Source organism: Streptopelia decaocto (assembly GCF_964273445.1).
Source record: "Streptopelia decaocto genome assembly, chromosome: 6".
In the NCBI taxonomy this organism is placed as follows: domain Eukaryota; kingdom Metazoa; phylum Chordata; class Aves; order Columbiformes; family Columbidae; genus Streptopelia; species Streptopelia decaocto.
The window spans coordinates 43,050,877-43,061,998 of record NC_138660.1 but is presented as its reverse complement, the minus strand read 5'-3'; the positions used below and the strand labels follow the sequence as shown (position 1 = coordinate 43,061,998).

The following is an 11,122-nucleotide window of genomic DNA, read 5'->3' as shown; positions in this document are numbered from 1 at the left end:
TAAAGCAGGGGCTGGACACACTTTTGCACACACTTAGCTTTAGGTCTACAGGGCTTCTCCTGTGATGACATTTATGTGGTTTACTTGAATATTTCTAAAATCAAACACTTTGGTTTCAGAGCCAAATTTTCCCCTAAACAAGTTTTAAAAGTAAAAACCTCAAAATAATCCCCCCTGCCAAAAATCCTAAAAATTCTCCTCTGACCCAACCCATATGCTAATATTAAAACAGCACTTTTAACTTAATGAGATATACTATAGTTCACACTTAAATTTCAATAGCATAGCACATTCAAATGAGGCTGACAGCTCAGTGCTTTTAACTCTAGAGGTTACTTGATTCATCTGGTTGGGTTGGGTTGTGTAGAGTCAACTGCTGGAAAGCCTGATAGGGTGTGAAGTCCTTCTTGTTAGCTACCTTGTCATCCTCTTCAGTGTGGCCCTGTTTTTCACACCACTGGTCCAAATGGACAACTTGGCCGCAGCCTCTGTGCTTCCTACAAGTGGGGACAGCCCTTGGGTGGGCTGTGCAAAGAGTGAGCCCCCAGACCCCTCTCCTGCATGGCAAGTGGAGTAGAGGGGGGGAGCATAATCCAGCCTCCAGTATTTTTAGCTACATTAAGAAAAGCAGGCTAAAGAATTGCCATGCCCCTGATTTATAATCAGGTTAAATGACAACAGTTCTTTGTTCTTTCCTCCAGATGCTTCACGCTTTCATTCTAATACACATGTGCCCTGTGGTCTAGGATGCGCAATTCTAGTCCCCTGAACAACAGTACCACAAATTGCATTTTAAGCCCCCTTTTCGTCAGGATGTCATTATCAGAAGTCTTGTGTTACCTGTTGTGTGGCATCAAACTATTCTGTCAATATCTGCAACTGTTAGCAAACTGCTAAAAGGGTTTTGAGCCTGATAAGGGATGTTGAAATCCTTTTGCTTCAGATTTTTTTTCCTTGAAACTATTATTACTGCAAGTCTGTGTAGAGGGAGCTCACATGCATTTACCTCTGAATGATAAGGTGAAAAATGCCAGGCCGATTCCCATAGGATGGCTTCCTACCGTAGCTGCTCTAAGTAAATATATAATTAAAAGTAAGTAGATATACTATGTATTAAAAGTGTGTACGTTATATGTGTATAAGTACATATATATACATATTATATGTATTTCTATCTACATATGTATACATATATCTTATATACATATGTTTTAATTTTTTTAATATATATATTCTATGTAATATATTATTAAAAGTGGAATCAGTCACTGGTTCATGCTGTTAAAGAGAGCTTCCCTGCTGAGCACAGCACAGTGCTCATGAGGGACTGTTTTATATTAGGGCCTTTGACCATTCACACTGTAACACACAGACCAAATCCTCAGGGCCTAAATCCACAGAGGCACCTTTTCTGGTTCTTCTGGTGCTCTTGGTGTGCTGTCCATCTCCCACTGCCCATTCCCAGGGTACCCAGTAAGCTGCCCAGAGCGTGCAAGGGCTCTCAGTGCCCATGCACATGGGGTGCTCTCAGTGCTGTAAGCAGCACTTGGGGCTGGAAGCAGTGTGGTCACAGGCTCACCAGTGCTGAGCATCAGTCCCAGCCATGGGGGACTACTCAAGGCCCCCAAAGGATTGAATTCCTCCAAGTGGGCACTGCTATCCTCTGCGTAGCAGAGCACCCAGGGGCAGGAGGAAAGGCAACTGGCATGCTCACATCCCAGAGGACAACTACACTTTATACCAGCGCAAATCTGTTTCTATCTCAGTTTCAGGGAACACCTCCAGTTTGGGGAGGAGATCACAGCTTTTCATGCCCTGAGACAGGGCTGGAGAGGGTGCAGCAAGGTGAGGACAACTCTGGCTTGGGATCTGCTCCTCGGCAGGAGTCCTACAGGTAAGCCACAAACACCACCAACCAAAGACCGAGTGTGCTGTACATGGCAGCAGCAGCAGCACACAGCACACAAGCTGCCTGCCCTTCTTTCACATCCAGTGAATCCGGTAGTTTTGAATCAGGGCTGTCTTCTGTTCACAAGGGAGACATGGTAGAAAAAAAGCAGACCAAGGTTTTCAGCAACAATTAGGTCCTTCCTGTTAGTTTGTTTGAAGACTGTAAAACACAGACATAGTCTGTAGGTGTGAATTCTGCCTGTGGGAGCCTGGCAGCCAAGGACAGCGGGATGGGGAGAACCCAGCACCCACATGAGGCCCTTCTTGGACAAAGTACAATTAAATCCTTCATTAGTTCTTCCTGAGATGCATATGGTTTGGCACTCATCTGAGACAGCTCTCAGTTTTCCCAAATTAGGAGTGATATCACTGTCAGTCACAAACAGTTAATCATATAAATGTCTGTGAAAGTTGAGTTGCAGGAAGAAGAAACCCCCACCCCCCCACCCCTTATGTTGCAGTGAGTAGTGTTTCACTGAGATGTTACTGGGTTTATTTTCCCTGTGTAACTCCTGTGTTTGCAGACTGAAGCAGACAGATGACCCACCAAACAGTTCACAATTACCAGTCACTTTGCAGCACATCAGTAGATTTTCCGTATGTCTGCCACAGCTGCCGTGTAAACCCAAGAGCTCCACCATTGGAATCTGCCTCATCTGTCCTAGGGCACTGCATCCCTTTGATCCCTCTGTGACCACGACCGAGCTTCAGTGAGCCAAAAAGTCACCAAATCACACAACTTAAAAGTTATGCCACAACAGTCCGAAGAGGAATGTCTCAAATACCTTCTTTCCTACAAAAATAAGTTCTGAAGCAAGCCCCATGGCTTTGTCTCAGGAAAAAAAAAATGGTGGAAGGAGTGTAAAATAGGCAGCCAGTTGGTACCTCTAACGTTTTTCATTGAAAAGAGAAAAGGTAATACATTCCCTCTCATAATGAATTAAAATCTAGATAAATTCTTATAAGAATAAACTCTCATCAAGGTGAGCAAAAAAAAATCCAGCCTTAAAGTAGTACAGGCTTGGACATTTTGTGGCAGTTTCTGTAGCTGGTAATGAAGATATAACACAAGACACACTGGGCGGTGCATTGGAGGGGAAGAAAAAACACGTTGTCATGTTTCAGCTGTGTAAAGCAGCAATCCCACTGCACCGATTTCTGTGTAACTTGTTTCTAGGAAACACTGCTCCACTTCAATTTAGTTTCTATTGCATATCTAATTATAAAAAAAATTTAAATACTCCTAAGAAGTTGCTTTAAGAAGGCAACAGCAATATATAGTTATAAAATAACATAGACTGTCAAAGCCAAAGCACACTGTCAATTTCATAACCTCTTGCCCTTTTTGATGGGAAAATAAGAGGGTTTGAAGCCCCCCAGAAACAAATCAAGGTGTTTCTGAGAGTGTGGGATAGTGCTAACAAGGACTGGGCATCCTTAAATGTGCAGGTCATCAGATCCTGCAGCAGCCACATACACCTACTGTGGAAGCAGTGACCTGCTCCAGGTGAGAATTTGCTCATGTGAGTGACCTAAAATTGTTGCATCCACACTGTAGCTGTGAGCTCGTCTGCCTTATGCCAGCTTTGTGCACACCTTATTCAGCAGAGAATAAAGTCAGGCTGACAAACATCTTAAAATATAATACCAGTAAAGAAAATTACCCATAAGCTCCCTAGCAACTGCATCAAGCATACTGAGCAACCATGCTGCTGGCTGCAGCAAAGGTCACAATGAGAGGGTGTTGGATATCCACCTAAAAGTTACATGTAGCAAGAAGTGTGAGGATCAGTCCCTTAGCTCCTGTTCTGCTGCAGCTATTGGGCTGGGACAGTGGGGTGGGATAAATTCTCTGGCCATCATGGTTAGAGCTCACCTATTCCTTCCCTGAAATCCTGGTGAGGTGAATCATATCAGAGCTCCTAGGCAAATGAAATGGCAGAAAAATGGTACAGAGAGTCAAGAAATTGTGGACAATTTCTGCAGATCTAATGTTCTTGTGCCTTGAGGCACGTGTGAAACGCAAGTGTAAAATGTAGCCAGAATTTCATGTTAATGCAAAACACTTGCTGGAAGTAGCTTTGTGAAGCCAAGCTAGCTGGCTGTTAGGTGTATGTGCGTAGGCAGAGGTTTCACACAATACTTTTTCCCAGCCACACAAAGGTGTGATGTCTTCCTGGGAAAATAAATAGTCACTATGATATGCCCATGGTGGCTTAGGACCACACAAAAATTTAATTTCTGTCCCTAATGCTGTGCTGTCACTTTCTGAGTATTTGATGCCTGCCTTGTGCCACGTCTCTGTCTGATTCTGCCTCATGGCAGTGACCCAAAGGCTGAGAAAAGCAAGCCCTCCCTGCAGAGCAGGCCTGGCAGTGACCATCTCCCACCCTGCGACTGCACAGTGGAGAGCACAGTGCCAGCTCTGATGCAGCAGGCAAAGCAGTGGTGCTCACCCACATGAAGGGGGGAAAACCTAATATGATGTACACAGAAGTCCTCCAAAAATGAGAGGACAGCTTTGCATCTCATCTTATGTTGCTTTTGCCAGGTTTGATGTGTTCTGGTTATGTGGAAAGAGACAGGGGACTGGTGACAGGTCTCAGGGATGCTTATGGAGGAGTCTGGATGATCTGGCCTGAACCAGGTGACTGCTGGTCACTTTTATCCTTTCTTGAGGGCTTTTCCACTCCCAAGCCCAAGTTTCACTACTAGCACACAGCTGCCGTGTGCTGAGCTACAGCAGACGTAAACTGAAGTGAAACAAAAATTTCAACCTGATCTAGCAGGATAATATAGGTTTAGCCATGTCTCTAACGCGGTTTATAACCGGAGTAGAAAATAACTTCATATCAGCCAATCATGCTTCGTCAAATGAAAATCAGAGTGAAAATTAATCAGAGCCTGAAGAGGTGCTTAAGGTATCACAGTTACTTGGTCTATACAGAGAGCTGAGAAAGAATCCCAGCAGTCCCCAGGAGCTTGGTAAGACTGAAACTTTTTGTGCCAGTGTTGCAGATGGTATAGTTAGACTACTGAGAATGGATATTCATCAGGAAACAGCAACATTTGTTTTCTTTCCTCCTTTCTTTTCTGTCTTCTGTCTTGAGAATAAGTTGTCACCATTGCAGCTATTATTTATAGGAATTTAAATCAAATGCCAAGTGCAGAAATATTTCTTTCCTTACCACTGACTCACTGCAAGTATTGTGGTAAATTACCCTCTCCTTTTCATTTAGTATAATCAGTAAAGCTGACTTGTGTCCTATGATACCAGAATTTATCTCCAGCCTCAAGTGGAGGCTTTTTATTGGTCTGATTGTTTTCAATTGCATTTCCGAATAGGTACAGTGTGTTTCAAGTGCCTTGAGTTGAGATAATTGACTTTGGCATTACAAAGACAAATTGGGTAACTCCATGCTGAGGGAAACAGGGGCCACATGGATATCATTGAAAACGGAAAGTGAGAATACCTTGGAAGAAACAGGATCTCTGAATAGTAACATCAAGAAATGCTTTCTGAAGTGAAGACTGCAGCTATTATTTCAGTGCTGACCATATCTGACTGACTTATTTTCTCTGGTTTTGGAAAGTTTTGAAGAAATCATGTGAGCTGAATCCTTGCTGAGGTTGTAGTTGTTCTACTAACACACTTTTGTGAGGAAGCACTGCCCTGTGTCTGGAGTCTAGCACTCCAAGAGGTCACACACTCTCCTAAAACATGAATCAGTGGATTTACTGGTCTGCAGCTACCAAACAGCTCTTCTCAGTGGTGCTAATATGTTGTGGCAGGATTAGTTTATGTTACCATTGCATTACAAAGAGTAAGACTGAAATATTTATTGCCCCCTCTTCAGGGCAGCTGTGGTTAAGTGAAGTTACCCACTGAAACTCAGGGAAGACACACAAGGTTCCATGTGCATTTGAAGAAGTTTGTCAATTTTAATAAAACAGCTTTGGCTTTTGGACATTACTAAAACTGGTTTTAATGAATATTTTTCTTATGTGCTTGAATTCCCTGAACTCATCCTATGTTGTGTTTAACAATATAAAGATGATCTTAACTTAAAGTACATATATCCTTTGTGTTAGACTACTACGTAGCCATATAGGCTAGGAGGATTTAACAAGAATATTAACTGTAACCAGCTTTTACATGTTGCTAAATGAATCATATTTCACTTAACCTAGTAGATTATTTTGACCTCTTCATATTGTTTCCTCAAACTTATTCATTACTTAAACACATTAGGCAGATGTTTTCAAACAATTCATTGTGGATACCAAAACCATATTCTGTATAGATCTTCCATGACCACCTTAGCAGCCACTTGAAGGAAAACATTAAGTAATGTGAATAACATCTCTCAGTTTGCTTTCTTCTCCCATATTCTCACTAGAGGGAGGTATATTTTATAGAGCTACTTGTCTTGAAAAGGTTTGTGTTGGATGTATTTGTTTTTTCTTGAGCATTAGAGAGCGCAGACTAGTATGTTTTGTTGCTAGGTGTTTCTTCTGATAGAGACAATTAAAAAAATCAGCGTGCACTTGAAGCAGTAAATAAGAGGTTTATACCTGGGGAAGATAATTTCATTTGCAGGTGAATTATATAGAAATTTTTATTTCAACCTTTACTTCTTCCACAATGAGCAAATTTGCCAAACATCACTCTTATCTCAGAATCTTGGTGGGAATTGTTTGAGTTTTAATATGTCAAACTGCAAAGACAGATCAAATCTAAATTACACTGAAAGTTTATGAGAAATTTCTGACATGCTTGAGGCTTAAAGACTGCTGTCCATTTGCTGTGGTCCACAAAAATAGTGAATGAAGGTACTTAATTCAGCTTGAGAAACAGCGCAGTTTGAGAAGTAGTACTTTGTTCTCAGTAGATGAGTATTTGAGCACATGCTAGACAAGTAGACTTTCTGCTGACATTTATGCAAGTCTTATGGAAAATCTTATAATGTCATGGAGAGGAACATGGCTAACTCATGTGATGTTTGGGCAGACTTTTGAACCTTTACTCTTTATTCACCCAGTTGTAATCTTGACCCTACTAAGGCTGCATTGCTAAGTACCCACTACCTCTATGAATGCCGAAGAGCCTGCAAAAAGGTCAGCATCTCTTCCCTGCATCTCATACGTTAGTCACCCCTCATTGGGTCCTAGAGGACTCAGAATGTCCAGCTGGCTATCAGCATGCAGTTTGCACTCCATGGCTTATGGGTTTATTTGAGCCAAAAGGTATAGGTAGGAGAGGAATGAGTGAGAAAAAGGTAAAATATGCAAGCCAGGTTTAGATACATTGTCTTAAATATATAAAGCAAATTGGCTTTGTTTTATAATTCTGCAACTTCAGTGCCAAAATTGTCCTTTTTGAGAAAAGCTTTACAGGAACCAGGCTATGCAATTTCAGTGGAGTCATTCTCCAGTGAGTTGGACAAGAGATGCAGAAGCTCCTGAGGGCTGTGAGAAAGTCTCAACTAACAGCTTGTGGAATGACAAAGATGACTTCCAGCTCATTTTACTCTGTAGTTGTGGATGACCCCTGCAACATTTTCTTCTTTACCTTTTTCCTGTAGTTCTTCTCAGACTATGTGTACACTACCAGAGTTCCAAGCAACTGGTAGCAAACCATGGGCACATGGCAAAACAGCCTGCCTCTCAACAGAACTTTTCAGTTGAGGTGTGGCATAATGTTAACCACAGCAGATCTACAGTTGGCTAACAGAGAAAGCAAAGATTACCTTCATGCAATCTTATACAAAGAGGGCAAACAGGCAACAGGGCTTTGTATTTCTGGGTGAAAGATGTTTAAGAAAACTTTTATAGGACATTTTATGGGAAGCAGCATATGTGAGCAAAAAGGAGAACAAACTTTCTTTTGACCTTTCAGCAGTGCCTTGAGCATCTTTACAGCAGACTGTCCCCACTCAAGTGCCTCCATCAGACAAAACCACACAAACGCCAGCTCTATAGGAGAGGAAATGGTAAGGCTTGTGCCTTGCTACCTCTGCTGCAACAAATACATAGGGCTTCGACTGTCGCATATGTTCATAGAGATAAAAAACCTTGCTACATGCGCACACAACCCCAAAACACTTCTCACCACAGACCACAAACGCCTCCTTCACCACTAAATGAGAAAGGAGCTTTAGCACGTTGTCTCTTGACTTTCCAGACTAGTTTTTCCTCCTCTAACATCTCACCCTTATTTTGTGCTCAGCTTCAGGTTCTCATGGAGAGTTCAACATAAACTCCTAATGCTGTAGGACCCACAATAGATACTGCCAAGCTACTGTCCAACCAAGTCATGAAGTCATTGTAATTAATGAGGAGATTCCTCTTTCTGTCTGTAAATGCCTGAGCAGGCCTGGTCTGTGATTCAGCTGACATACAATGAAAGGTCTATGAAATGTCAGACGCTTTGAAGACACTTGTGAAGAACCAAGTGCAGGGGACAAGCTCCACCCTCTCACCTTTCAGATCAGCACTAAAGGTTACACCGCAATAGTTCTGCTTTGCTGGGTTTTTCAAGCCTGTAAAAAGGTAGCTTGTATCAACTGGCATTGACGCAATCTGAAGGTTTGATAGGCCATTTCTGTGAGAAATATGTTAATTACTCAGAGATTTTAGTCATTTTAATCAGTTTTGGTTTTGTGATGTGACCTCACAATCCATTTAAATGAGGACTAGCACAGTCATCCAGAAACTCCATCTTAATGACACTAGCTCAAAATTAACAGAACAACATCTATTCACCATGAAGATACAGGACTGCATTTTTTTTTTCTGTAGAAGGTGTGGGGTTTGTTTAAGAAATTCAGAGATAATATGTGGATGAAAATGGGATTTTCAAATGTTAATTTTGAATTTTAATAGAAATGACAGGGCTTGGCTGAAATATGAAGAAGAAACAATCAAAAACATAGCTTATCTGAAACACAATGTTTTGTCAAAATTCCAATTCCAGTATTAGCAGCTGAATTTTTCCTTACTGAAACAAATTAATTGCAGTTAGGGATGTTGTTAATATACTTTCTTACAATAGTAGAGAAAGCTTTTAACTCTCCTCCTGACCTAGGAAATTCCCCTCACAACATCTACTGACATCTACTTTTAGACAAGGGTTCTTCCTTTCTGTGAGAAGCCATCCACCACTGCTGCGCACCAGCATACTAAAATACCCACTCACAATAAACGGCAGACACAGCGTCTGGTTCTTACGTTTTTCTACTGTAGACTGGCTTTTGTTAATCAGCTGAAAAATGCAAGGGAGCAGTGAGTCAGAAAAGAAGCCCTGCCACACATCTGCGACACTCTGCCATGACGCATCTATTGTGTCCAAACCCCCAGTCACAACTTCTTTCCCTCCATCTGATAGAAATATATAGTACTTTTGATGTCACTGTTTCAAGTGAGTTGACTCAGGCTATTTAAATATTCAGGTGTTCCTTGCCTCTGATTTATTTTGAAGGAAATAACTTATCTTGACCCTTGATCTACTTGTGTTTTTTTAAGGACAAAACAACTATTTAGTGATTTTTGTTTTTGTTTTTTGTTATGGTGACTGGAACAATGGCAGCCTTGAACACCAATTTAAGTATTTGATAACAGTTATAATCCTTGTCATTCTCAGCACCAAGACGGTTTACTGTATTCTCCACTTCCCTGTTGATGGAAACGAGAATAGCTTTGGAGTTGGCTTCCTCTGACAAAATCTAATCACTTTCACCAAAGAGTGGTGAAGTTGCTCTAAGAACTTATCTCTGTAAGCTTTTCTGATTTACAGGATGTTTTCAGGTTTGCCAGTCCTTGTAAGGCCAGTGACTGCCCTCAGGCTCTTAGGAAAAAGCTATTGTAGTGTCAGTGGGCATGAAAGTGTCAAAGGGACTATTTGTCTACAGAAAGACGAAACATGTAGCTTGAGCTCTAATGTTGTCAGCATCTGCTTGTTTGTTCCACATGGTTGCTGAGGTAGCCTCTGAAAATAACTGATATTAGTAACACTTCTAAGTAGCATCCATTGTTGCAACGTCATTTTAGTGTCTTTCCATTCAAGAATTATTAGTGCCTAACACATTTGCTGTCAAACTGATTCAGGAAGGAAAAGGGATAAATAAAAACTTTCTTAACATGGTTTTATTTCCATCTAAAAAACATCCATACAAAATCATGCAAGTGAGCCCTGACCGTGTGGTAAACCTGTTGAGAAGCTCAGTTGGAGCTTCTTCCAGAGGAGTTTTACGGTCGGAGAATACCATTCGTGAAAACCTATTTCTGTTCCTGAAGCCCGGCTTTACTCTATAACATTAAGCATTGCACTTCTTTCATTGCTCCAGTTAATTCAATTAATTCTGTCCCTGCTCTTCTTCCACAGCACTGCCTGTAAACTACCACCTATGGAGGGTGTTAGGAAGAGCCTGCTTACCTGCTTATGCTATGACTGGCTATTCTATGAAGATGAAGGAAAAGAAGTCTTTTGTACCAGTAGTCAATCACAGAGACCAAGGTGAAAGAGAAAACCCTCCTTCTGAAATCTTTAGAAAAGACTCCAGTGCTAGAAAGAGTCTAGTCATCTTCCTCTAGAGGGATGAGTTGTAATGTCCTGCTTTGGGAAGGAGGATAAAAGAAAAACTGACAAACAAGGCATGAAGGTGGGGTAAAAGAAAACAGAGAACACTCAGAGTTATTTCCCTTTAATGTAACATCTACATTAAACATTTTCTTTCTTTTTTTCCTGTGGGTGGCTGTGGGTTACAGTTGTTAAGAATTTTTTTAATGTGTATACTTTTCCTTGTCAGGATGTGAAGCACAGCTGGATTATAAAAAAAAAACAAAAGAAAAACCTAAAAACCAGTTTTGAAAGTATCATTTGTTTTCATGCTTGAAAGGGCAGCTTCAGCTAGAGTACTATTGTGCCTGTATATGCAAGCATAATCAACATTTCTTCTGGTGACTTAGGATTATATTGCTTTTTAAAATGTCTTTTTAAATGGTTGATGAAATCATCTTAATTAGATTATTTGCTTTAGCATCTGTTGCTGTTGTCATTTCATTTTCAGTGTTTTCATTTAGTGAAAAGATTTTTCTTTTCCATCTTGCAAAACAACATAATATCTGTGTGCACGTATGTAACTGTAGCGTGTCTACATGTATTTTTAGTTCT

General features: G+C 41.0%; 1 long non-coding RNA gene across 1 annotated transcript; it reads left to right on the top strand.

Annotated features, from left to right (window-relative positions):
* The first annotated feature begins 4,566 nt into the window (after window positions 1-4,566).
* LOC309441384 lies at window positions 4,567-10,905 on the top strand. The gene is made up of 3 exons (XR_014184364.1): window positions 4,567-4,597; window positions 10,334-10,465; window positions 10,758-10,905. It is a non-coding gene; the product is annotated as an uncharacterized lncRNA (long non-coding RNA).
* Window positions 10,906-11,122: the final 217 nt, after the last annotated feature.